Source organism: Rhineura floridana, chromosome 6, assembly GCF_030035675.1.
Source record: "Rhineura floridana isolate rRhiFlo1 chromosome 6, rRhiFlo1.hap2, whole genome shotgun sequence".
NCBI lineage: Eukaryota > Metazoa > Chordata > Lepidosauria > Squamata > Rhineuridae > Rhineura > Rhineura floridana.
In genome coordinates this window covers 135,128,459-135,150,775 of record NC_084485.1, presented here as the reverse complement: position 1 = coordinate 135,150,775, position 22,317 = coordinate 135,128,459, and the positions used below count along the sequence as shown (strand labels likewise).

Below are 22,317 nucleotides of genomic sequence, written 5' to 3'. Positions count from 1 at the left end.
TTAGTACATTTAAGTATTATTATTATTATTATTATTATTATTATTATTATTATTATTATTATTATTATTATTATTATTACAATTCAGTTTCTATTACCCTGGAGCTGCAAATTACAGGTGTGAATTCACTTTGGATGAATCTTGAAATCAGATATGAAATGAGCCACTTTGTAAACATTCATCTGAGCCAAAGTGACTGTCCTCCTGATTAGTCTGAGCCAAACTGGGAAGTTCTTGAAGACTCGGAACCAGTTTGTGGATTTGGAGGGACTTGGGCTGCTTTCACACATGGGGCTGATGGCATTAGTTTAATGGATTAAAAAGGTAGCACTTCTGTCCCAATTACTAAAATCCCTTTCACACTGCAGTTGCGTTAAGGAACAGCAACCTTTTCAGCTGATATAGGTCTTTCACACGGCTTGTTTTCATCCTTCACCCACGCACACTGTTCCCCACTGTGTAGGAGGTCTAAGATCTCATCCTGTCGCCATGCAAGCCCTCTCCCTTTAGGATCTGACTTTTAAAATTGTTTTACTTGTATCAAGACAGAGGTGTGTGTGGGAAATGCTGCTGCTATCTGCGCCGATGCCGGAATACCGGTACAACATTTGTCAGGCAAAAGAAAAACCCTGTGTAACTAAAGGGTGGGAACGCACTGCATGCTGGGATGCCTGTCACATGAGAGGCTGCAGCTAGTGAAAAACTCCTGCAATCTTCTCGGTTCCCAGCCTTGCTAATGGATTATATCTGGTATCATTTATCACAGAAATTAGAGCTAAACTTCTACTACATTCTACTAGAATTCTGGAGCTAGCTTGTGCATCGTGTGAAAGATCAAATATCACACTCAAATTACCAGGTAAGAAATCGTCAGAATAACGGAATAAAGTGTAGCGTGAAAGCAGCCACAGATAACCAGACAGTGTGTCTGTGAAAACGGATACATTTCTCCACAACTCTTCATATAAGGAAACTCTGTGGAGTGTGGAGGGGTGATGGAGGAGAGGAAGTAGTTCTAGGAACATAGGAAGCTGCCTTACACTGAGTCAGACCATTGGTCTCTCTAGCTCAGTACTGTCTACACTGACTGGCAGTGGCTCTCCTGGCAGTGTTCTCTCCCAGATTTAACCATTGTTTGTCCACGATGTTCTCCTTGCCAGAAATAAGAAACAAAAGGATTTTTACTTTCTGTATGCAATGTGTTTGTGTTTATATTGGCAGTAAAAGAGTCAACATTGCTTGACATGTAATGTTTCTTTGGAAAGGCAGACAATTGAAGATTTCTGGAACATGCATTACAGTGGCCCAATTTATTCCAGCTATTCTTGGTACTAGGGTTGCCAGTCCTCCAGGTTTGGCCTGGAATGACCAGGAATTGAGCTTTATATGTAGAATTGCCAACCCTCTAGATCTGGTCTAGAGTCCAGGAATTGACCTCAATCTCTAAGAACCTCTTGAGACCAATACCGAAGATCTGACATACCACTACTATGGTCTCACACCAGCCTGTCATTTCCAGAGACCTAAGCAGGAAGGTGCAGGAGATACAAAGAGAGGGGGGGCATTAATAGTTAGTAAACAGAGGGGGAAACCATGGAAATCAGTCCTGAGTAAATGTTGTAAAAAGGAGCTAGGAGACTGGTTGAGGTGCAGGGACAACCAGGAGTGACAGAGAGGGGGAGCTGAGTATTCAAGAACAGTTCACTTTATCTCTCTGTGGCTAAGCATGTTACAGCTGCCTGCTGAGACATGAGAAGGCCTCTCTGCACTATAATGGTCAATCATATGATTTTTCTTTTTTGAATTTAAACAAAAACATTCAAATCATGACAGACAGTGGTAGTGTTGAAGAATCATCAGACAGTGGCACAGCAAAAAAGAGAAGGTGCTTGTGTAGTTTAACAATGAATGGTGCAAGGAAGGTGCTTCACGAAGTCAACACAGTTACAGCAGCATGCATTCTATGCCATCGAGGGGTTTCAGTTAAGTATGAGGGAATAAAACCAGTGAAAAGCCATGCTGAAAGCATAAAACACAAGGAATTAGAGAAACAACAGAGAGGAATGCCACAAATCTCATCATTTTTTACCAAAAGAGACTCATCCCAAGAAAATCAGATGACAATAGCTGAAGTAGGACAGGGTTACCGCAGTATTTTCCACCATTTAAATTACACAAGCAAAGACTGTGCAAACAAAATGCTTCCAAGAATATTGCCTGATTCTGAAATTGCCAGAAGAAATTCTTGTGGGCAGACAAAAGCAACCAGCATAGCAAAAAATATTTTGGCACCAAAATCATTAGAACTTTATTTAAGGACCTGAATAATGCATAGTCTGACGCCTCCATCAAGGGACACAGGAAATTTTCCCCATTAACTGTATGTTACTTTTCTGTGACAGAGGGAATTAAACATGGCTCGCTTGATTTTTACAATGACAGTGATGAGACAGGTGAGGCAATTGTGACACAGATCTCCAGTATTCTACAGAAGAATGGTCTCAGCATTAACAATATTTCTTCTTGTGTGGGTGACAATGGCTCTTTAAATTTTGGAAAACTCAGTGTATCAGAAATTAAAACAGTTTAATGACCACCTGATACAAGTGGGATGCAAATGTCACATAATCCACAATTGCCTCAAACATGAGATGAAGGCCTGGAGTTTTGATGTAGGAACACTTATCCTCAACATATACGGTAAGTTTAGCTTCTTGGCCAAGAAGGCAGTCTCCTTTGTCCTTTTCTGAGTTTGTAGAAATAGAATACAAATATGTACTTCAGCACATACCAACAAGGTGGCTGTCACTTCTACCTGCTATTGAATGCATACTACAATGTTGGCCTGCATTGAACTTGAGAGCATACTTTTTTCAGAGGGGGAAGAACGTTTGTTTGAAGATTGTATGGGCAGCTTTCAGTGAGAAAGAACACAGATCTCTCCCTCTTTGTTATGTTTGCGTTTTGCACAATCTGATGGTAATCTTTCAAGATGCTCTGAATAAACTGGAATTTAACAATGTCAGCTCCACAGAACTCCAAGGAAGGCCTCCATTCAAAACTGAAGAAAAGAAGAGAAGACAAATTCTATGGAAGATCAGTCCAAGTCATTTGAGACAATGTGTCTCCAGCTGACAACAGAAAATTCAGAAAGGAAGCCTATAAGACATTGTCACAGTGCATTGAATACCAGGAGAAATAGTATGATGTTGAAACATCACTTTCTTAAAAAACAAAAACAAATGTCAGTATTCTCACTCCACAAGGATATGAAATGGGCAGATTCACAGACTCGTGCTACAGCACTGCACATTGAGACTGACACTGACAAGCTGTATGATGATGATTGAGTTTTAAAACAAATAAGGGAAGATATTGTCTCCAAGGAGCAGAACAGGATCAGAGATGGGTAGAGGTCTTCAGACAAATGCCAGAGGATAGTGGCAGCCAAGGGAAGAAAGTGATCTCTTTTGCACTTTCAATTCCCGTGTCTAGTGAGATAGTTTTCAATTTAATGACACAACTGTGGACCAAGGACAGAAGCAAGCTTAGTGATAGGGTTCTGAAGGTTGAGCTGCAGGTGAAACTGAACATTAATATGACCTGTGCAGAGTTTCTAGACTTCTTTTTTTAAAAGAACAGATCTGCTAAAAACAGCAAGAGGCCAGCTCAAATACAAATCTAAAAATCTAAAAATCAGGAAGCTAAGGACAAGCCAACCTAGCTTTAAGGTAAAAACATCATATTACATTTCAAGTACTTTAGAGTAGGAAGGTGTCATGCCAGCCACCTAGCTGCAGAGAGGGAGGATAGAACAAGCTTACGAGGGTGATAGAAATGGCCTCTGCTAGTGGTTGACTTTGGAGACTGTTTTTTTTAAAAAAATACTCTTTATTTTAAACGTTTTTCATATTTTTTTCAGAATGACAACACAATGACATGCAGAAAAAGAGAATATGCTGAGAAAAGGAAACACAAAAAAGAACAACAATAATATTAAATAAATAAACAAAATTAAAAAGGGGTATGTGCTCTCTGACCTCTAACATTCTGGTTTTGCAAGTCTGGGTTTAAACAACAGAGGCAAATTAAAGAGGTGAAATTGGCCTGTGAATTTAGACAGGTAAAGCAACATGTAGAAATTCGATCTCAGGTTGGGAAAAAATCTCCAGGAATTTCCTCAGTCAGAGTTGGCAACCCTAGTCTTGGTACTGAAACCAGACAGGGTTTAAGAAAGCAGGATGGGTTTTAGCTCTGTCTAAAGTGGTGGCCTAAGAGGTTTGCTGCCTGAGGCAGACAAGATGGAGTCTTTCCCCATTCAATATAGAGAAGCTGTCTAGCAGTTGATTCTTTAACACTGGCAATGGGATAGCATCCTCCACTCCACCTAAGGGCAGCCTCATGGGTTGCGGATCAGGCCATACGGAAGACACTGCTCTGCCTCCCAACAGAGGGAAATGACCAAGAAGTTCAGGAGGAATGACTGCAGGGCTGCTGCCCCCCCCCCACCTCCAGCATTCTCTGCCTCTGATGGTCACCTTACTCTACCCAGTGGTAGGGCTGGCCCTTGAGGCAGAGGAAAAGGAGAGGCAGAGGAAAAGGAGAGGCAGCAGACTTTATTCCCTATTGTTTGTGTTCCAGATTTGTTGCCCCATGAGAACTGCCCCACATCCTTGACATAATCCCCATACCAATTATTCTACAGAGTGACAAAGTATATACTGAATATTGGCTAACCAATATCTATAGTAAGAAATGTGAATGTTGCTTTTGCAAGCAAAATACATTAAAACAATAGTTCTGTTAAACTTTGACTTATTAATATCTTCTTTGATATGGGAATTATTTGAATAACATTGGAGAATGTAGCAGGAGAGCCCCAAGTTAAGGTCCAGAATGAGGGCAAATCCCTACACAAATCCCCACCAACACTAATTCCAAATAATTTCAATTTTACATAAAAATAGAGATTCATAGTGACAGTTTATTGTTTAGGTAGGATATGCAGAATGGGATATGAAGGGAGACAAGAGACCAATTAGTGGAAGGGCAGAAGTAGCTTTTAAGTCATGCACCCATAAATTATCTGTTCCCACTATGCACATAAATTACAGTTGCAATTTTGCCTTGATGTTCTGATGACATGATGAACACTCTGGAGCTTTGCTTTCAGGGTTTTTAACTCTCCATCAGATAACTACAAGTAATTTTATCCTATTGTACAAACTGTACAGACTGATACAACTTTGCAGAGGGCGCCTTCAACATCCAAAAATCATACGTGAGTATCACATAATGTGAATATCAGCTATTCAGAAAGGCTTCAGTTTTGCACTAGGGAACTGCACATAGCACCCACCCCCATAACTCGTGTGAATACCATGTTCATTTGGAGAGATTACATGTTGTGAAGTCACTGAAATAATGCTCTAGGAAATCATGCATTTGCAATAGTCCATACATTTTGTCACATTACAGCTGACAACATTGAACAGAACAACCAATATGAAAATAGCCACTAAAAATCAGTGTGATTATGCAACTATTCATTTTGTTTGAGTGTGAATATATTGTTTCAGGGAAGTACTCAGCTCTTCTGTTTTTGAAAAGTGAATAGATGTCTCTCTTGGTTTTTGTAGAGTCAGGTAGTTCATGGTGAACAACCAGTGCTTGTATTATTTATTTATTTATTATTTCATTCACTTTCTGAATCGTTTCCTATAAAACATCTCACAGCGATTTAACAATAAAAACATCAACAGTAAAAACATATATAAAACAACTTCATCTATAAAAAGAATTTCAAATCCAATGCAGATTAGGGAAAAATCTCCACTTCAAAGGCTTGTTGAAAAAGGAAGGTCTTCAACATGCCTGTCTGATATGCAATGGGAGGGAGATCCAAAAGTACAAGCTAGGACTGTTGGTTTGAATCAAAAGGATGTTTGCAGTATCTCTCCAAACATCTAAACTGTTTGGTGTGTTCATATGTCCAGTGGGGTGGGTGGGAGATGATGGTGCAACAATGAACATGCTGAAAAGAGTGGTTATTATTGCACTGTTGCCTTTTAAATTCATTTCATGTGGATTTTTTTTAATTTTTTTTTATCATTTCCATTCTTACTACCTCCTCCAATAGCCCCCCCTCCTCCTTCCTAATCCCAATTCCCACTACAAGTGAATCATCACACACAGAGACACACACACCTGCAAAAAAAAAAAAAAAGCAAATCTATAAATTAATAAAAGGGTGGGTCTGGGGTGGAAGCAGAGCATAACTCCTAGAGAGCTTCAGAGGTGCATTTGCCATCTGCAGATATATTCTCATGGTCTTCATGATAAAGCTTTACACATTAAAGAAGAACAGCCAGCACATTTTCTAGGTGCAATCTGACCTCATGAGGGCAGGAAGCCTGCACTTAAATGATGCATTTCAGGATTCTGCATCATGCAGCACAGACTGAATTTGGGGAAGACTCAAACCAACTTTGTATCTCAATTAAACTCCCTGAGTGCCGGTGGGGCATATCTTGGGGCACTCTACGATGTTGCTATCCATGCCCCAATCACACCCATTACAGCTTGCAGCAACATTGCAACATCCCCCCCCCCCCGTGCCTACTTATATTGTCAGATATCCTTCAGCATAAGTGATGGCTTCCTACTGCAGTTTGAGATATTCCCAGGGCTGTTCTAGGATGTTGCCTTCCATACTTCAGCTGTGGGTGTCTCCACACTGTCAGTATTTTATGGGAGGTATTCAAGCACATACCACAAATTTAGGCTTGTGCAATTAAAGTGAATTAAAGTGCTCTGTTGCCCTAGCACAACAAACCCACTTTCAAAAAGAAATGGACTTTATGTGGTTAGGAAAGTGTAATGCCATAAACCCGGAAGACCATTTCAAGGAGGTTTAGATATTGGCACACTTGCTCCTTTCATGCGTAGGGATCCTTTTGGGGCCAGAAGACATATAACTGGCTAATGCCTGCCTATATTACTTATTATTTTGTAGAATTTTCTCTGACTGGTTGGATTGCCATATAAGTGACATTCGCAATGTTCTCTGTAGCATTCCTAGTTTAGTGTATTTAGGGGCTTGAACCCATGCTTATTGGAAGCCATTATTTAAGGCTTTATATTTAAGGCTTATATATAGAGCTAGTACGTGGAACGCTTTCCTTAAGGAGCTAAATTAGCTTTTCTGAAACGCTTCACCTTCACTGTGAGGTGCAAGCTCAGCACTCAGCGTGAGAAACTATGCTGGATAACAGGTGTCTTATCAGCCATGTTATGACTATAGCAGTGTAAGAGCTGGAAGAATAAGGTAAACAACTAGGGAGTATCTCCCTTTGGTTTCTCCTTTTGATGTAGACCACTTGACTCTCTTAGAGATAATCTCATTATTTCATGCTCTGCACCTGTTGTTTAGAAGTGGAAAACATCACTAGTCAGCTACAGATCTTAGCTACTTCCCACGAGTTAATATAAATATGGTCACAATAACCCAAACAGCAGCTGTGGCATATTAGCATGTAAGAGTATAAAAATCCCTGCAAAACCATCCCAAGGTCAAACTCAGCATAGACCCAAGATCCTAGGATGGTGTACTGCATACCAAAGCTTCTACAGGGATCAGTTCATTGCCATTCTAAAGGGTTCCCCAATAGCAGAAGACACATCAGACTGACTGGTTTGCTTTCTGTATTTCTGTACATTGTTTAGTAGTTAATAAAGCTGTGGCTTTTCACCCCAACTGTGTTGTTGTTGTTGTATCCAAATCTGCAGAGAACCTTGCCCTTGGGCATTACGACCTGGCCTGGGCAATAAAGAAAGGGAGAAGTGCATTGAAAAGGGTTGGAGTGAATGAATAATTAACAGGAGGACATATAAACACCCCACAAGCTGATCAGAATTGTCATATAAACTCCTTGCAAACAAATCAGAATGAGTGCTCAGTAAAGACCAGACATAGTCTAACCTATACATAAGCTTTGTGCAAGCAAATCAGGATGAATGCTCAATAAACAGGTTGTCTGGAAGACTTCTGTGTCTAACAAGGCCAGAGGATGGTAAAAAACTCCATGCCCTGTCTGCATGATAAACCTGGAGCATGTGAGGTGGCCTACCAGAGTGTCACCCAAAAACTGCTTGGCTGTGCTAGGCCCCTGTTGCATGCATCCACAAAGCATCCACAATCCACCAAGAGACCATCCAGGCCTCTTTTCCACATGAGTGGAGTAGATTGCAAAATCCATTCTGGCTTCTGTATTCAGCTTCAGAATTCTGGCTGCACAGAATGGATCCATTTTGCTCTCTAACAAATTTTGTGGAGTGGAGCCACTCAGGTTCTGTGAATCCCTAATATTGGCTCCATATGTTGTTTTGAATCTGAGATAAACATTTTTGAATTGACTTAATCCAAATGGCCTTTTTTAATTATGTTGATCAGATGCAAAGATAGTCAAGAGGGCAAATGCAAAGGAAGAGAAGACCTGTGTGGCTTTCATAGTCATGTAGGAGAGAGGCATCTTTTCTTACCTCTGCTTCATGAGCCGCAGACACGCTTGCTGAAATGCCAACCTCTGTGCAACTATTGAAATTACAGGAGCCCTGACAACCTTGGCATCGGCAACCTCCCTGAATTCTCAAGAGGAAGGGCGATAGCTTAGTGACAGAGCACATGCATTGTACACAGAAGGTTCAAACCCTGGCCTCTAGGTGGGGCTAAGAAAGTCTGCTGCCTGAAACTCCAGAACGTCACTGCATGTTAGGAGAGACCATACTAAGCTAGGTAGACCAATGGTCTGATCTGATATAAGGTAGCTTTCTATGTTCGTATTTAGTTGCAGCGCATACGATTGTATATATCCTTGTGTTGTTTCTTTTTTTTCCCTTGGAAAATGATGACCAAATGTACAGTTCCTGCAGCTTTGACTCTCTGAGGAACAAGTGAAAACCATAGGCAACGAAGATATGCATCTCCTCTTGCAGAAGCCAGGCTATTTTCCCCAACCCAATGTAAGTTGTGCAGCTGATGGAATGTCAGACACACAATTTTCCTTCCTTTTCATTGTCAGTTCAAAATTGTCTTCTTCCTGTTTGTGCTATAGCAGCTTTATTCCTCCTTCCCTGCCTTCAAAGTTTTTATGTATTATTATTTTGTCCTTTTTATTTTGCTCCAGGGGAATCCTCTTGCTACAGAACACTTTGGTTGTGCTGGATCTGATGGTCCCTTCTGTCCTCCTTCATCCAGAGGTGAATTTCTTCAACTCTTTAATGTCTTACTTTTCTTTGCTATTAGTGATGCTTTACAGAATCTTCCACAAATGCCTGGGTACACCTAGCAGCATGATGAGAAAGGGAGAAGAATGGATTATATTCAAGACTGCAGTTATAAGGCACCCACTCTGAAATGCATGTGGATGGAATACATTTGGTTGGAATAAATTCACTTGCTCTCAGAGGCTGATGAAAGGACAAAACACAGGGGTTTATGATGCAATATAATGTGTGTGGTGGGAAGATACAGCACATCATTAAGGCACAGAAGAACAAGTTTTATTCTTTGTTATATTTAGTTATAAATTTTGTCTCCCCATGTGTATTCAGAGTATGATCCAAACCACTGGAGATGCAATTCCAAGATATAGAGGGATCTCCATAGGGCATAATATAGCTCTCTTTTCCCATTTCTGAGGAAGGATTATGCATATGGGCACTCAGTGCACCAAGCTTTTACAGGGAATGAGCCCTGTGCAGATCTGTCATACACACCTCAGGCAATGTTTGATGGGGTTTGGGAGCTATCGACAACCTCTGTAGTGGTCTGGCATCATACTTCTACATGCACATGTGCTACAGGGTAAAGGAGGCCTCTCATATGCCATCTGGAGCAACAGAAAACAAATACATTCCACCATCAATGTGTCTGCCCTTTGTCTATTTGAAGATGGCTATTCTATTGCCTCTTAATAACCTCTTTTCTAGGTTAGACATAGCAGACTCCTTCAACCTGTCCTCATAGGACTGGGTCTCTAAGCCCTTCACCATCTTTGCTGCTGTCCTCTGGACACATTCCCGTTTGTTGATATCCTTCTTAAACTATATACAGTATTCTAGGCGATATACAGTACTCCAAGTGAGACCTGACAAAAACAGAATAGAGTGGTACAATTGCCTCTTGTGATCAGGACTGTATACTATAACTGATGCAGCCTAGAACATATCACCTTTTTAGTGTTTACATTACACTGCTGACTCATTTTTAGCCTGTGGTCTACTAAAACCCCTAGATCCTTTTCACATGTACTGCTGTCAAGTCAGGTGCCACCCAGCCTGTATTTGTGCATCTGATTCTTCCTACCTATATACAGAACTTTATATTTTCCTCTCTGTTTAAATACATTTTGTTAGTTTATGCCTAGTTCTTCATCCTTTCCTGATGATCTTTTATACTATTTCTGTCTTCTGTGTTATTAGCTATCCCTCCCCGTTCAGTATCATCTGCAGATAGCATGGGCATTCCCTTTACTTCTTTATCAAAGTCATTTATAAAGATGTTGAACTGGGCCCAGAACAGAACCTCATGGCTAGGGTTGCACACAACCCACCTTCTATCTTTTCTATACCTTTGTCCTCCAAGTGCAGGTGCTGTTAGAATTTCTGTGACTTTTAAGGGGTTTCTGTGAATATCACAAAACTTTTTGGTGGGTGGGTTACTTACAATCTGAGGAGATGGCCAGATTTATTTTTAAGTGGGAGGTAAACTACTGTTCAGTGGCCACAAGCTACCACTCATTGAGAACCATCTTTCATATCCTATATATCTTCCTTAGTACAATAAATAGGGATGGAATACCGATGTCTAATTTATCCACCCATATTTTTTCTTATTCTTGATCTTGATGAGAAGCAAGTTGTTGTTGTTTACTTGCTAAAAATACAAAAAATTCTTGCATATTATATGCATTACTGTACTTGTAATATTATTATGCATATGCATTCCAGGTTTCCTAAAGTAACCAGCATACAGATGCATACAAAAAGGCATATAATTGTAAAACTGCTTCTGTACTAACACTTATGCTGCAGAAATATGCTACCACATGAGACTTGACTCTCTTATACATATTATATATATACTACAATATCTGTATTGGATTTGAAATTGTTTATATACATGCAATTGTTTCATATATGTTTTTATTGTATTGTGAAATCACTTTGGGATGCTTCATAGGAAGTATTTCATAAAATGAATTGTTACTACTATGACTATATCTATATTTTTGCATATTATTTTGCATATAATTAGTTAGGCTTTTTTTTTTAATCGACAATACATATCCTACTCAGGCATAAGCAGCCAATCAATGCAAGCAGCGATCCAATGTGAGCAAAGCTCAGTTTGGTCTGAACTGCTAAATTTTACCTATTTAAATGTATAAATCCACTTAAAACACATTCATCCTCCACAATCCAGAACCAAATTCACCTTAAAACAACAACAAAAAACGCAAATCTCAAATGCACCCTTCACTCACTGCACATTCTCATTGATTACATTCTATTTTGTCCTCACTGATTAACACTTTGTAAACAAAGTGTGCTTTATTTTAAAAAAGTATGTAAGTCCCTATTAATCCCTTCTTAAAATAACACACGTCTTTTTCTTGCCTGGCATCAGAGGTCTTCTCATCAGCCAGAGGCTTCCACTCCAATTACAATTTTCTTCTTCCTAGGATACCACGGGAATGATGTTCCATAGTTGTCTTGTTCATATGTTGCACTGAACTCCATCTCAGGGTCTCTCTAGACATCTACAGGTGTTTGTGTGAGAGAATGTTTGTGTGGTTATTATGAATCAACACATGCTCTTTTACATTTTTCTATGCCGTAGTGCCATTTTAAGTGTGCTTCTCCCTACTGAAACCACCACCACTACCACTGAGGCAAGGAAGAGAGGGTCCCAAATCTTCAGGGAATTTCACATCATGGAAAATTCTGGAAAAAAGACCCCAAAATTCCCCCATCCCCAATTTTCACCACCTGCAAATGGGGTTGTGTGAAAGAGGGTGCTGTTCCAGCTTAGCATTAAAACACAATCAAGCTTTTTAAAAAATCCACTTTAACCTAAAAAGAAAGCAGCAGAGCAGTAAATCAATAAAAGCAGCAAAACTGAAAAAGAATGGAAAATCTACAGAATTTAAAAGATTTGTTCTTTTTAGGCAAGTGTGACAAAGCTTGCATAACGTTTATGCTAATATAGGTTGATAAAACTGATAAGAGCCTTAATACAACTAATAAAGGTCTTAGTAGCCAGCATGGGACTTGTAGCAGAACATCTTTATCTTCAAAATCTCTGATTAGAACAGAGCATTTACCAACTGTTCATATGGGAATGGGCCAGGATTCATCATTTAAAGTAATACCTAATTAATCCTGCCTAGCAACAGATGTCAGCCTCATTCTACCACCTCCTGTACATGAATTCAGTGTTTGCAGCATTTGCTGGGAGATAAACACTCCATCATCATCTTGTAGTCTAGTGTATAGCAGCTGGAGAGCTTCTATAAAGAGACTTTCAAGAATTCAGTTGATGCAAGAGAATTCTTCAATGGTTTAGAGATGTCATAGCCATTTCCATGACACTAGAGATGGGTGAGTTTGTGTCAGTTGGGCTCAGAAAATAAGCTCCACAACTTTGAAATAAATAAATAAATAAGTAAGCTAAGTTATGCACACTCTGTCTTGCACCACATCTCAGTGGCTGCACATTCCTTTCTTTTATACAGCATGCAGAGCACATTATTCATATCAGTGTCTCTGTCACTTTAAAATCGCATCCAAGAAACTTGTGGTTTAAACTAGACAAAGAGCATAAGGGAAAGTGTCAAAGCTCATGAGGGACCAAAAATATGGAGAACAAAAGCATCACATAAACATCTGTGGAAGTCAGAATCATCACGCATTTCCTCCCCATCTTTTCCAGCTCATTCCCAGCCTGCAGGGCTTTAGAAGAGAGTGAATGAATTCAGAAAACAGAATGGTGTCAGCTGTATACTGTAGAGTCTATTTCTAACTGGAGAGATCAACTCTGGATTGCAGCCACTCACTTCAGTATTGTCTTAGAATGAGGGAGCTTCTTGTTAAATTATTGCCACTATGTTTTAAAGGGAATTTTAATTTTATAAAACATACCCCACAACAAAAAGTCTCAAAGTGATTTACAAGAATAAAATGAAGTAACACAGTAATAAAAATACATAATTTTGTTTTTGTTTTTAAGTCTGTGATTATCATCTCCTTTTCACAGTTTTTTTAAAAGCATTGAGTAAAAACATCCAATCCTTGGTGCTGCCCCAATGCCTGGGAATGCAGAAGCATATCTGCCAGGCACCAAAATGATGACAAAGTTGGTGCCAGGCAGCTCTCCCTGGGAAGAGCATTCCCTAGATGGGAAACTGCTACAGAACAGCATAATTTTATACAGTCTCAGATGATGGCCACATGTTCATATGGGGAAAGGTGATCCTTTAGGTATAGGAAAAAATATTTCTCAGTCTCTTGATATTATTAATTCTTGATAGAGGAAATTACATAGGGCTGAGAGCTGGTACTGAAACATATCAACAAAAGTAGCAATAATGGCAGAATGCAATGGTAACTGACAGTCGACTGTCTTCTATATGCCTGTCACAACTATAAATGAAGAATATATATTTCCAGTGTGTCAGTATATAAACTATCCATTAAAAACCTGACAAAATAGAATATAAGTTGCCACATGGTAAACAATGTTTAGTTTTGCAGCTTCATTCTCTGTGATCAAAACCTGAAAGAGTTCCAGAGAAGTTTAATTAGTGTTAGTTCTTGGGGGGGGGGAACCATGAACAGGAGATCATAGACTTAAAAACAAAAAACAAAAAATCCAAATAGATTACCAAATAACTAACAACAGGTTATACCTAACTGATTTGCTGATACTCTTGTATAATGATCTTCTCCATCCTGGTGCCCCCCAGATATTGTTGGACTACAACTTGCATCATCCCTGACCAATTGCTCATTCTTGCTGGGACTGAAGAAAGCTGAGAGTCCAACAACATCTGGAGGGCATCAGGTTTGAGAAGACTGTTCTAGAAGGAAATCCTTGAAGAAACAAATGGGTGAATTAGGTACAAATAATATGGATATAGGAAGGACTAGTATATATATACTCCATTTTGTATTTGCTCCTCGGTTGCTTGCAGCTTGAGGTCACATGCCGCTTTCTTCGAATCTTATTGTTTATTAATATACGGTCACAGACCCATTCAAATGAAATAGTCAATAAAACGTCAGAATAATTAAGATACAGAAATATAAAAGTACAGCATAAAAGAAATAGCAGTTAAAAGAAGAGAATCCTCTTGCGACTCCTTTGGGCAGAGAAGAGGAACTTAGCCACTGACTCTGTTGTAGACTTATTAAAATCAGCTAGGAAATATTTCAAAAACCAGACCAATGGCCTGCCAGGAAAGTTTCTCATAATTGGGCCAAGTAGTCTATCGTGATCCTCCCTATAAAAATTACATACAAAAAGGACGTGAGTCAATGTTTCAACTTCGTCACCACAAGGACACAGTTGGTCTGCATAAGGGGTACCTTGGTATCGCCCTTCCAAGAGAGCGGAAGAGAGACAATTAAACTTGGCTCTGGAGAATACATGCCGATACTTAGGAATAGACAGAATCTCCAAATAGTTAGCATGTTTGGGGAACAGGAAATTCAGTCCAAGATGGGTAGGGGAGCACATAAATTTATCTAGTAATCTGCTGACTTCTAAATGTCACCACAGCGCGTGCATGATGGTAGTCGTAGAATAAATACGCTATATTAAGTATGTAATCCATTTTAAGCACTTGGGGGGAGACTTTGTCCACAAGTTGTAAAAGATGTAGTTTGCGCTGTAGTTGAGAGAGCAGGCGTCTGGGTTTAGGAAAATTAAGAAAGGCTAACTTCTGACGGTTTAAAATCAGTTTCCACTTATGAGGAGTAATTCGCTTTGTTCCTTCTTGCTCCCCCTTCTGTTTACTATATATTAAAGCAGCCCTTGGATCAAGAACATATTGCCATGGGTCCTGTATTTCATCTGCAGTAGCCACTAAATCAGTTTCCCCAATTGCGTGTAAAGATAATTTTGAGTCTAATTGATCTATTTGATCTAAAGACTTAGTGTCGCTGGGATGAGGCATCTCGTTATTCTTAAAACCCTTCTGGGTTAATTTTGGTGTTTTCTTAGGTGAGTCCTCTAGAAGTTTAAAAGGTCTATTAAAACCCATTTTCTTGTGTTTTTTATTCGTTTTTTGACTTTTCCTACCAATGGTAATATTTTTAGACTTTCTAGTCTTTTTATCTGGAATTTCCTTTAAACTCGCTTTCTTTGCCTCACCTGTAGTTATGGATACTATATCCTTTAAATGACAACCACATACACAATTCCCACTTCCCTCATATTCGTTCTTAGTATTGTTATACTGAGAAATTGGAAGTTTTCCTGTACCTATAGAAATGCTGACAATACATGTAGAAGGATGACAATGACCTTTGGTAAGTTGGCAACATTAGGTCATTGACCATTTGCTAGAAGTCAGCAAAACTGAGGATAATACAATGAATGATTCAGAGGATACAGTTTGCTTATCTTGTAGCCTTGTGCACAGTGTAAAAGCACAGAGCATGACTAACTCCCACCTTCGGAATTTGTGTGTACTGCCAACTGCTTGAAACTCAGAGTGTATAACTGCCTGTAAAGAATCATGAATGCTTTAGACCTCACAGACTGACACGAGTCTATTGTGAGCTCTCCGCTTTGCAAACGTATAGCTAATAAAAGGCCTTGGTTGGCAATTCTGAGTCTCTGTTGTTTGATATTGGACCTCAACCAGTGGGAACGAACCTTAATTCTGGTGTAACAGTATCATTCCTTTTGGAATATGCCAGCCCTTCGTCTTTCTTACAGAGTTTAGCCATACTGACTAACAGACCATAACACTCTGACAAAAAGTTCTTAATTAGTTCCAGTTCTTTAATTATTAACTCAGAGTAGTTCTTAGAGATCATTTCTTTAGGGACTGAGATTCCCTGCGTAAAAGTCCTGTCTTGCTGATCCTCATTAGAGCAGGGATTTTGGTTTATGTTCTCAGGAGTCCCAACTCCTGCATCTCCCTCCAGAGATCTCGAATTGCTCCAGGTGCTATGGATCATCTCAGGAGCTATGTCCTCACCGTGAAGAATGTGGTGGTGGGGGTTCTGAGTCCAGATTTTGCCGTCTTCCTTTAAATAAAGAGCCGGGCCTTCTCCCTACCCCAAGACTTAAACTCTTTAATTTTTCAGCTTGAGCGATTTAAGTTGCTAAGTCTGTCTCTGCTTGTAATGCAGAATGCTTGTAATGCAGAAGTTTCAAATCTGTTCTGTACTCCATCAACAGTCCAGTCGAGGACACCAGTGTGAGTGCTAAATACTTCCCTTTTCTTGCCTTCATTTATTGAAGGAAAATAAGATGAAATCTTTGCTTGTTGTTTCCTTTTCTTTTGAGGAGGTTCAAGGACAGGGAGGGGGAGAATCCCCAGGTTCTTACACTCCTGCCTTGTTAAAACCATACTGGTATATCTGGTCCTGGAGCTTAGTTAATTAATTAAACAGGTTAAGTGAGATGGAGACAGTTGGAAACTTTCCTAGAGAGCTCCTATCAGGTAAGCATAATAATAAGGAGCTTCATGAGTTTATACAGCTGCAGACCCAGATAACAACTACTGGTGAAAACGCTCGTTTGCTCTATTAGTAAAAGTTGGAGCTCTTACGAAGTAATTGTAAATATTTACTTTATCCCAGAGTAATCTTGCTGTTTCTTACAGTCCCCTTGCTTCTGCCTGATGCTCTCCCACAACTTGGGGGCTGGAGGTTTAAGTTTCTGTAATAAGAAAAGGGAGCTTACAGACCAGCTACCGATGCTGCCGACGCCATCTTCTGTGTCCGAATCTTATTGAAATGCATTACAGCAAATCTTATTGAAATGCTGTAAGTCTCTAAATTTTCTTTGAAATTGCTTTGGATAAAGTTCAGTGGCTGTCCAATAATGTATTATCCAACCCTTCCTCCGCAAGAAATTTTAGTACTCTTATTTCAGCTTTCATAGAAATTCATCAGATGTTTGGCCCAAAAGAAGCCCCTATTTTTGGCTTTAAATACCATTTTAGGCCAGCTCTACTCATACCAGACTCTTTCTCCCTCCACCCCAATTCATTCCCACCCTTCCTGATATGGCATGCCTGAAAGGTAGGAATCTACATCTATGTCAGAACAGTGATATTAGAACTCTTCATCTGGAAACCTGGAAACCTGATAATGAGGATTTTTTAAGGGTGTGTTTTATTTATTTATTTATTTTATTTTAGAGGTATCCCAAACAGACTCTTGCAGGCAATGGACTAGCAAAGCAATGGAAAGCTCCGTTAAAGTTAATACCTTGTTGGTTGATGCATAGGCAGCCTCAGTTCTCTTTTAATTAGTTCTGAGTTAAGTGACAAAGTATTTAATCAGCAACCTAACAAGTGCAGCAGCTGATTGCTTCTTGTGTACATGTATGCAAGGGGGTACAATGGGAAAAAAGGTAAATACAATTACTTTCCTTGCTTTAAATGAAATGGAATGCTTAATTTTATTACCGTAGCAGTTGGCTGAGAGAAATGACAGAGTAATAAAAATGGATTCTTTCCTTGTTTTCCTCCATTTAATAAGGCATTTTATTAAAGATGGATCCATTATAATTTAGCTTGCCATGTTCACTGCGATAGCATTGCTTCCACAAAATGGGACATGTCTCCTAAGAGGCATGTTCTGCCAGTACTGAATGGCGGAGTTGAAACAAATACCAACTTCAACCTCGTGTGATGCAGTAAATAGAGTCTAGAGAATTGTTCAAGCTTCCTTGAAGGATAAGCAGAGCTTGGAAAAGTTACTTTTTTGAACTACAACTCCCATCAGCCCAATCCAGTGGCCATGCCAGCTGGGGCTGATGGGAGTTGTAGTTCAAAAAAGTAACTTTTCCAAGCTCTGAGGATAAGGTGTGTAGGGGGAATGAGTGTGTACCGGCTCCATCTCTCACACCCTGGGCCCCACCCAATTCTCTTTAACCTTTCTAGGTTGAGCAGGAAGGTTTGAAGGGGGATTCTAAGTAAATATGGCTGACTGTGTTTTGCAGCCCCTCTGCAGCTGTGAATCCAGGGTTATCAGGGCTCCTTGTGAGAGGCTTCTAAGTGTGTTTAGCTGAATGTGCTTAGAATCTCCCTCCAGACCTTCCTGCTCAATGTTAGAAGCTTAGGTTGGAGTGGACATGAGTGGCAGGCAGGGGGATTATGAGGGTGTGGTGTGGTGCCAATGCACCTGCCCACCCACTCCTCCTTTGTACTTTATGCCACGCACATTATTCTGAATAGTTGAAGAGGGCTTGTCGTGGGTCAATGATCCATGTATTGGATGATCCATTGGATGTCAACGATTCATGTATTCTCACAACAGTTATTGGTGGTGATTTTAATGTATTAATGTCTTTATGTCTATTGTTCATTGTAATTTTATACTTCTGATTGTACGTTGCCCAGAGTGGTTGGATATCCTCCCAGATGGGCGACTAATAAATAAATAAATAAATAAATAAATACTGTAAAATCCTTCAAAGGTTGCCATCCTCCAACAAAAGCATTTTAGATGGAGACTCCAGGGTTAAATACCTGAATTAGAACAGATAACAAACTCCAATTCTATCCATTTGGCCTTGAATAGAAGTAATAGTTTTCTGTCACACTACAGATGCTAATTTCCTTAGCAATGCTACGGAAGTTTTGTTATCCCCAATTATTGTTCTTGTGAATAGTCACTATGCTTGTTTTACATTCATTTCAGCTTCAATTTAGGGTTTTTTTTTTATTTAACACCGCGGTTCCTCCTCCTCTTTGTTGGTTAGTTTGTTAGCATTTAAGGTGCTCTTAGTTGTTTTTATCACTACAAACTAACACAGCTACTCCAATGGAAGTTACCTTTTTTTTAAAAAAAAATTAGTCTAACAAATCACCTGAATAAGTCCCAACCCTGAAAAGGTGACAATTCTAGCCCTTTTGCTATTCTCTTCCAGGAGGAAAAAACACACCACACCATCTAGGTCATCCAGGCGAGTATGTGCCTGCCTCAGCATGCAAAGTATGGGAACATATAAAACAAGCCACATAAATGTTGTCAGGTTTATTAGAACCTCTTGGTTTCTCTCAAACATTCCTCAGATATTTTGCCAAGCAGGAAGCTCCACTTTTGTCTAAAGTTATAGGCAAATTTCAGCAGCAGCCTAGGGGACTGTGAAAGCTGCTTGAGAAATCTGACCTCTCTTAGCAAAGTATTTTTGGAAATTTCTCAGATACGTGGCTTCAGCAGCAGAAGTTTCCACATCTGGTTCAAGTTTCTCAGGTGTAGTGGATCATATAGGGGACTTGGACCAAGGGAGACCTGGATTCAGCCTCCCACTTCATTGCCTTCACTAGGTGACCTTGGCCCAGTCTCTGACCTCTGCATCTAACCTATCTCTAGGAAGAGGTGACAAGTCTGGTTTAGTTAGGATTTTAATGCAAACCTACCTAATTATCACTTTCCAAAACAATATGCGAAGTGAAACATGGCTATCCGTTGAAATGTGTACTTCTACAAATATTGTGAATCAATTCTCCAGCCAAATATATGTGTACAAAATGTGTATGTTAGAGAAAACTGTGCAAAAGGTGCATATAACAGTTAATAGAAGATATAAAATGCATTTTATATGAGGGGAAATAGCTGGTGAAAATGTGTATATAGGGCAAAATTGCACATCAAAATATGTATATTAGAAGAAATTTGCACTAAAATGCTGACAGTTTTCATGAGAGCATGAACAAATTGCAAACTGATGCAGAGGTATGGAGAATTAAGACTAGAAAAATGAAACGCTGAGAGAAACCAAAATTGACAGATTTGTCCATCCCTACCTTTCTCATAGGGTTGATGTAGTTAAAATGTTATCACCTAGTCCATGTGTCTTAGAGCTCCTTGGAGGAAGGGTGGCATACCTAAGTGATAAAGAAAAATAATTTGGGCAAACTTTGGGCCTCTGTTGTTTTTCTTTTGGACTGACATTTGAAAGCATACTTAAGCAACTAATAATGTTTCCCTGTGTACTTTTCAGAGCTAAAAGAGGTTAGAGTGAGAAGGCAGACTTGCAAAAACAGACCCTCAAATGTGAGGTTGAGAGGCTTTATTTAGAAAGTCTGCATATGCACTGGCTGAATTCATACAGCACAGTATATATTCCAGGAAGATACTTTTGGATCTGTAGCTTTCTTCCTTTACTTTCGTCATTGCTGTAATGCTCAACATTTCAAGATATCCATTGATTTTATTTTGCAGGAAGGTGCTTGATCACCTTTTTTTAAAAAAAACACAACACACAGAGAATTGTATTTTGAAGATGATTTGATTTAATATTTAGAGCTGAAGTTTGTATTTGCTGTGTGCACCGGTTTAATGTGCCATCAAAGTAATCAGACAGACACTCGATTATGGTACTAATGATTCAATGGCATTATTTTCTTCCCAGGGCTGAGCTTATGTCCATCAAATGCAGAGAAGGAAACAGCAATGCCGTAGCAAAAGGATGCCCTTACCTACAATACAATGGCAAACAGAAGCTAAAGACTTTGGCTGTGGTCTGAGCCAGTATGCTTCTGGATACCAGTTGCTGGAAACTGCAGGAGGGGAGAGTGCTCTTGGGCTCAGGTCTGGCTCCCCATAGGCATCTGGCCACTGAGAACAGAATGTTGTAGTAGATGGGCCATTGGCCTGATACAGCAAGCTCTTCTTATGTTCTTAATATATTTTGTCTGATGAGGCATGTGTTGGCATCTTACACTAGGGGATATAATTATTATTGGTAAGTGCATCACTGGCTAATATTATGTTGCCAAGATAATGAACAACATGTGATAAGAACTGAGCTGAATAGTCATAGTCTTTGAATTTGATCCAAAGAAGTTCTAACATCAGGAAGGTTTTTTCCCTCTAAAACGGCATAATTTCCCAGAATATACTGTTTCCCCTTAATGGGGGGATGGTTGGGTTACATTTCATTCAAAGGTTGTTCGTGACATTGTTTGTGCGGCATTTCTTACCAAATACCAGCCTTCCAAATCTTTTCAAAGACCTCACAAAGCATCAGTTGTTCTGATGAGACAATTGTGCATTCTTAAAGGTGTCGTTAGATCCCAGACACATAATTCCTCATTTTTGAGTTTAGATACATATCTGCAAGACATGGTGTATACTTGGCCCCCCCAATGCGGAGCCTGTGGGCATCACAGTGTCCTCAGATACCCCTTCTTTAAATTGAGTTTTTTCGGCCTGTGGGGATTGTTTGATTGGGGATGCCTGTTTTGTTTGGGGGGGTGCTTTTTGTCTGTTGTTTTGAAGTATGTGTAGGTGTTTCCCACTTTGGGGGGGAGGGATCTGAGCATTCCCAGCTTTTCTTCTGTGAAATGGGTATTTTGAGGGGTCAGCAACAGTTTCCTATATGTGCTCCTGGGCCCCAAAAGGCTAAGGACCCCTAGCATATAAAAAGAATCTGGGAGTGAACTAAGAGGTGCTGTAGTTGGCTCTCATACCCTTCGCATAGATTTTATCATATAGGCCACAGTATGTAAAAAATATGTGTCTGCATTTTTCTACCACAGTTATGCTCAGACTACTCAAGTGTGCAAATGGCTATAGGGGCATAATGGGATTTTCTTTGTCCATCACTTTTCCCACTATAGCCATCCCAGGACTGGTAACAACAGGGTAAGCCATTTAGTTTAAAATAGTAAAGAGCATGGATGAAAGCTGGGTGTAGTCTGCTGAATAAATGCCAAAAAATTGGAACCATTTTTGCAATTATAAAAGCAGAAGTAAATATGGACAAGTAGTTTTTTCAAAGCTCTAGTAACAACTTTCAGGGGCTTCCTGTTGTAGGGATTTTCCCCATTCAATGGGTTTATCATTCCACAGGTTCACTCTGCCCTGTGTTCCACTCCTAAATTCTGGCTTAACTAGAGCCTACTCATAAATTATGTACACTCATGGTTTAAGGGGGCACATCGATAAGGGGGAGCAGGGCATTAACCACTGGCCCTTTCCCCAGATGTCCATGTGTTGATCACAGGTGTCTGCAAAGGTGCACTTTTGTCCATTCAGCTAAATGCACATAGATGTTCCACG

At 39.7% G+C, this 22,317-nt stretch overlaps 1 long non-coding RNA gene across 1 annotated transcript; it reads left to right on the top strand.

Annotated features, from left to right (window-relative positions):
* Positions 1 to 744: 744 nt before the first annotated feature.
* LOC133386786 (uncharacterized) lies at positions 745 to 20,820 on the top strand. Its single transcript, XR_009763290.1, has 4 exons — positions 745 to 859; positions 8,923 to 9,021; positions 9,186 to 9,258; positions 20,666 to 20,820. It is a non-coding gene; the product is annotated as an uncharacterized LOC133386786 (long non-coding RNA).
* Positions 20,821 to 22,317: the final 1,497 nt, after the last annotated feature.